Genomic DNA, 6,010 nt, shown 5'->3' on the forward strand with positions numbered 1-6,010 from the left:
CACACTGTTTTTTTTTTTTTTAATGAGCTCAAAACTGCCTCTTTGTACGTGTCAAAAACAAGACCAGCCACAGAGGACTTCTCCTCTCTGCTGCCAACACTTTAAAGCAACCACTGGTCAACAGCCTGTAGCTCTGAAGGACTATTACAGGAATGAGGTTTATTCTTTATAAAATGGGATAAAAGTATGATCGTATCAGAATGAGGAGGATGTGGTTGTTCACTGCATCTCTGATGCCTTTGTAACTTTTCTTTTCAGAAATATATTTTTATATACTTGCTTCCATTGTAGCTGTTTCTGTGAAAAGAATGCAAGAGGCCACATTTAGACCTTGAGCTGAAACTTCAATTAGTTCACTATCCCAAAACTCCAAGTTATGGAACATTACTTCCTAAACCTCAGAGGTCAAATGCAATGTATAAAGCTATCAACATTAATCTTGATTAAGTTGCATTATTCTGTGCTTTTTTTGATTTTGCTCATTAAAAACCAGCAAGGGCTGGTGATTTTTGTCCTCAACAATGTTGGTTTGACTTTCACAGAACTTCTATGATGAGTTTATCCAGGTGGAAAGTTTGTTTGCATGAAGGAAAAATGTTGGGAATGGCATCCAGTTTGACTTGCATTGAAACAGAACGTGAGAATATATCGAGGATTATTGTAGTTTTAAATCTCAAATAGGTTAACTGAAAGCCAGTATAAATTCCCACATGGGCTGTGCTTGTGTCTCTTGTCAGGCACAAAAGACCAGGTCTACATGTGAACAATTAGTTTAATCAATTTATTGCTACTGGAATCTACTCAACTAATGGTTGGCTACTTAGAGTTAGATAAAGGTCAACAACACTCAACGGGGATTGGACTTGGTTTGCTAATAACCCTTTTTACTCTGTTCCCCAGGTTCTCCCATCTCTTCTCCTACAGCAGGGGTGTCAAACTCACAACACCACACAACGTGTCGCAACGTAGCACAACTTTTTTTCCATTGCCAACAATAGGGTGGGCGCGGTTTCGCCATGACGCATCTGGCCTGTGGGCCGGCTGTTTGATACCCCTGTCCTACAGTCTATGTATTGTTAGAGGGAGCCATATTTGGATAAAATTGTCCATTCCAGGATGCTTAACAACAATTTGGAGTTCTTGATCGAAGTAGAACAGGCATGTCAAACTTGCGACATCATGTGATGTATCATGACTTTTTCCCCATTGCCAGCAATGGGGTGGGCATGGTTTCATTGTGACACATCCAGCCTGCAGGCCAGCAGTTTGACATGCCTGAAATAGAGAAACAGAATTCAAAGTGGAACTCCTAGTTAGATGGGGAAAACTGTTCAATTCTGAAATTTGGGGAATAGTCTAGGGATGATCTGGGAATGCTAGAATGTTCCAATCTCTAACTGTATGCAGCTAACCTGTATGTGGGGCATCTCGGTCTACTTCATGAAATTGCTCTTGCGATAGCCTGGTTCAAGAAGAAGAAACAGATCAATGAATTTTGCATTTCTCTACCCACTTGTGCTTTAAAATATGGGATGAAACTCTCCTTTGCATCAGTCTTGATTCTTGGTACTTCCGGGATATGTCTCTGTAGTTTCCTTGTCAGGACTATGGAAGTGGTTTGCCATTGTGTTATTCTGGGATTTACTGTATTTACCTATTATTATCAACCTTGGCATTCCCTGGAGGTTTGTTATTGCTATTCTAACCAGGCACAGGCTGCTGAGTTTCCAAGTTCAGAAAAAAAATTGAACCGATGCTGGCCCTTGTCAAACTTACAATTGTATTAGGCCCACAAATTCTCTAGCTTGCTTTATTTTTAAGGTTGTTTTGTGTGCAATCTGTCCGTGATGAAAGCTGCTGCGCTCTCTGAATGTTTGCTTGCAAATGTTTCATGACCCAACTAGGTAACTTTATCAGTGCTAGAAGGTTTGCTCTCTATTTATATATTATTGTTTTGCCTGTCAGTGTTGGTGGGAATGTTCTCATTGGTTCCTTGATTGGGGTATTGTTTACTGCTTCATTGTTGGTTTGGTATTAACCCTGATGTTAATCCTTATCGGGATGTTGATTGCTGAGCGCAAACCCAACTTCCTTCTAGCACTCAAGATCTAAATCCAATTGGTAATGAAATGTCTACAAGAAAACAACCAAGCCCACAAGTAAGAGGGGGTCACGTTGTTCACTAGAGCACCAGATGGAAGAACGAGAAACAACGGTTGGAAACTGATCAAAGAGAGAAGCAACCTGGAATTAAGGAGAAACTTCCTGACAGTGAGGGCAATTAACCAGTGGAACATCTTACCCCATAAATCATGGGTGCTCCATCACTGGAGATTTTTAAGAAGAGACTAGACAATCACCTGTCTGAGATGGTATAGGTTCTCCTGATTGAGCCCATGGGCTGGACTAGAAGACATCCAAGGTCCCTTCCAGCTCCTATTCTATTCTATTCTATTCTACTCTACTCTACTCTACTCTACTCTACTCTACTCTACTCTACTCTACTCTACTCTACTCTACTCTACTCTACTCTATTCTATTCTATTCTATTCCATATTCTATTCTATTCTACTCTACTCTACTCTATTCCATATTCTATTCTATTCTATTCTATTCTATTCTATTCTATTCTATTCTATTCTATTCTATTCTACTCTACTCTACTCTACTCTACTCTACTCTACTCTATTCTATTCTATTCTATTCTATTCTACTCTATTCCATATTCTATTCTATTCTATTCTATTCTATTCTATTCTATTCTATTCTATTCTATTCTATTCTATTCTATATTCTATTCTATTCTATTCTATTCTATTCTATTCTATTCTATTCTATTCTATTCTATTCTATTCTATTCTATTCTATTCTATTCTATTCTATTCTATTCTATTCTATTCTTCTATTCTATTCTATTTTTCTATTCTATTCTATTCTATTCTATTCTATTCTATTCTATTCTATTCTATTCTATTCTACTCTACTCTACTCTACTCTACTCTACTCTACTCTCTATTCTATTCTATTCTATTCTATTCTATTCTATTCTATTCTGTAATTCTATTCTATTTACAACAAACAGCAAGATTCCATAACCCAGAGTGAAAGGTTTTGTTATTGGAGTTTGTGGAAGTGGATAAAAGTTTACAATCACTCATTTGGAATAACTTCCCTTTCCTTCATTATCAGGAAAATTGTTAGACTGTTCATCAAACCATTGTCAGCAAAGGAATTTAGAAGTCCTTGCCCCAATGAATTCAGACATAAATTGGGTGCTTTATTGAAAGTGAGCAATTGTAGCAATGTATGAATGAAGACTTGGAGAGAGTCTTCTGTTCTGTTGTCAAGATCTTGACAATGCAACACATCTGAACAGCGCACGTATCTAAGTAATGCTGAAGTCTATAGGCGTGTATTTGTAAATTAACCAATAATGGATCAGCACACTCATCTTTTTTCCTCCAAGCAAGCATATTTCCGTGAAAATTGTGGCTACAATCTCGCCCCATTATTGTCAGTTTGTTTTTAGATGGAAACTTTTAATGGAAAGAGCTAAAAATGTTTTCTACTTATGCTCAAGTCTGAAATCTTATTTTTTTTTAAATTTGAATACAGATTTTATTATACTTTTTAAAAATGGATGGCAGGCAATTTTTAAAATGCAAATAGAGGCAAGATTCACCATGTATCAAGCTGAGGGCTTTTGCAGTTAAAGGTCCATTCTTGTTAGCCCAGCCTTCTTGTTTGATATGTGCCGGCCAGTCTGATCTCTAAATACAAAACGCAGATCTTTTTATTATGTAGTCTTCTTTGTTTGATCTGTTGTATGCAAATTGGTTCTGTGGTAGCCAAATGCCACCTTAATTAGAAAAAAGGAATCTGAAATTTGGCACCTTGGCGCTCCCATTAGCTACTTCAAACAGTGTGCAGATTTGACTGAATTTATTCAGCCTGCTCTTAACTCTATTACTGATGCATATATTAATTTATCTACAGTATTTCAGTGTGAAAACATAGATCAAAACAGGAGGATGATATTCTTTTCCAAGAATAGCAACGAATATCAGGGCTTTTAGAAGAGAGAGCTGTTTTCATTTTGTGGCAGCTAGTAATATTTTGCAGTTCTGGAATTAAGAAGATTATTGAATGGTCAACATAGAACGGGACAGAAATATGTTATTGTTTAATGTGTGTGTGTGTGTGTGTGTGTGTGTGTGCATGTCTGTGCGTGAAGCGTAGGTTTTCCTGGGAATTGAACCAGCAAAAATAAAAATAAATTTGGCTGTTTTTTAATTTAAAAAATGTATTTTTTTTAAATTTAAAATTTTAATTTTTAATTAAAAATGCAGTCCCCTGGACTGCAAGGTGATCAATTCGGTCAGTCCTAGAGGAGATCAACCCTGACTGCTCTTTAGAAGGCCAGATCCTGAAGTTGAAACTCAAGTACTTTGGCCACCTAATGAGAAGGAAGGACTCCCTGGAGAAGAGCCTAATGCTGGGAAAGATGGAGGGCAAGAGAAGAAGGGGACGACAGAGAAGGAGGTGGCTGGATGGAGTCACTGAAGCAGGAGGCCTGAGCTTAAAGGGACTCCAGAAGATGGTAGAGGACAGGAAGGCCTGGAGGAACGTTGTTCATGGGCTCGCGATGGGTCGGACATAACAACAAAAAGAAAAATTAATTATCAATGATTTAAAATTGGATTTTTATGGGAGAGAATTCCTTTCTCTTTTTATTTTGCATTTGACCAAAGAAAAAGTTTACGAAGTTATGATTGGGAAGAACTCTCTTCCTGGCTTCTATCTTCTGTTTTAGCTGCTTCTTCTTCTTCTTCTTCTTCTTCTTCTTCTTCTTCTTCTTCTTCTTCTTCTTCTTCTTCTTCTTCTTCTTCTTCTTCTTCTTCTTCTTCTTCTTCTTCTTCTTCTTCTTCTTCTTCTTCTTCTTCTTCTTCTTCTTCTTCTGCTTCTTCTTCTTCTTCTTCTTCTTCTTCTTCTTCTTCTTCTTCTTCTTCTTCTTCTTCTTCTTCTTCTTCTTCTTCTTCTTCTTCTTCTTCTTCTTCTTCTTCTTCTTGTGAGCCGTTATCAATTTATAGGTAAAAAGATGCAAAATATTCACATCAAAAAAAGATGAAAATGCTAGCGTTGTTATTTTAGCCCATTGGAAGAAAATTTGAAAAGCAGTGATATACAGGTCATCCTCAACTGATGGCCAGAATTGAGCCCCAGATTTCTGTTGCAAAGTGAAATATTGTTGTTAAGTGAGTTTTGCCTCATTTTACGACTTTTCTGGCCACATTTGTTAAGCGAATCACTACAGTTGTTAGGTTAGTAGCACGGTTGTTAAGTGAATCTGGCTTCCCCATTGACTTTTCTTGTCAGAAGGTCACAAAAGGTGATCACATGACCCGGGGCCCCGCAACCGTCATAAATACGAGTCAGTTGCCAAGTGTTCGAATTTTGATCACATGACCGCAGTTTGACGCAATGAAGATAGATAGAAAATAGGCCTAAGATACAGGAGGATCTGCACAGACTTGAACACTGGGCGCTATCTAACAAAATGAAATTCAATGGTGAAAAAAGTAAGGTTCTACATTTAGGCAAGAAAAACCAAATGCACAGGTATAATATAGGGGGTACCTTGCTCAATAGTAGCAACTGTGAGAGGGATCTCAAGAGTCCTAGTGGACAATCACTTAAATATGAGCCAGCCGTGTGCTACAGCTGCCAAAAAAGCCAACACAGTGCTGGGCTGCGTTAACCGAGGGATAGAATCAAGATCACGTGAAGTATTAAGGACTGGTATTTCTTTTGAAAACAATAGTGAGGATCTAACCATATAAATGAAAGAATTTTGGATTTATTTGATTACAATTTTTTGACTGGATCAATAACCCATGGATACTACCTAATGTCAGTCTGAGCAGATCTGTGTCAATGTGTCTCTTCCACTTTTTGGCTTTATTCCACTGCAGCACTTTCTGAATTAAAATCAGCAACAAATAAACTGGAG

Source organism: Crotalus tigris, unplaced genomic scaffold (genome assembly GCF_016545835.1).
Source record: "Crotalus tigris isolate CLP2741 ecotype Arizona unplaced genomic scaffold, ASM1654583v1 scf7180000017847.2079705, whole genome shotgun sequence".
Lineage (NCBI taxonomy): Eukaryota > Metazoa > Chordata > Lepidosauria > Squamata > Viperidae > Crotalus > Crotalus tigris.